The sequence below is a fragment of the Physeter macrocephalus genome, chromosome 7 (assembly GCF_002837175.3).
Source record: "Physeter macrocephalus isolate SW-GA chromosome 7, ASM283717v5, whole genome shotgun sequence".
Classification (NCBI taxonomy): Eukaryota; Metazoa; Chordata; class Mammalia; order Artiodactyla; family Physeteridae; genus Physeter; species Physeter macrocephalus.
Window position 1 is genome coordinate 8260590 of NC_041220.1, and position 341 is coordinate 8260930.

Here is a 341-nt window from a genome sequence, read left to right on the forward strand (position 1 = left end):
CAGAGATGGACAAGGGCTTTTCAGTTAAGGTGGACTTAACTTTGTTAAAAATAAGTTTTTTTTTTTTTTTTTAGAAGATGTTGGGGGTAGGAGTTTATTAATTAATTAATTTATTTTTGCTGTGTTGGGTCTTCGTTTCTGTGCGAGGGTTTTCTCTAGTTGCGGCAAGCGGGGGCCACTCTTCATCGCGGTGCGCGGGCCTCTCACTATCGTGGCCTCTCCTGTTGTGGAGCACAGGCTCCGGACCCACAGGCTCAGTAGTTGTGGCTCACGGGCCCAGCCGCTCCGCGGCACGTGGGATCTTCCCGGACCGGGGCACGAACTCGTGTCCCCTGCATTGG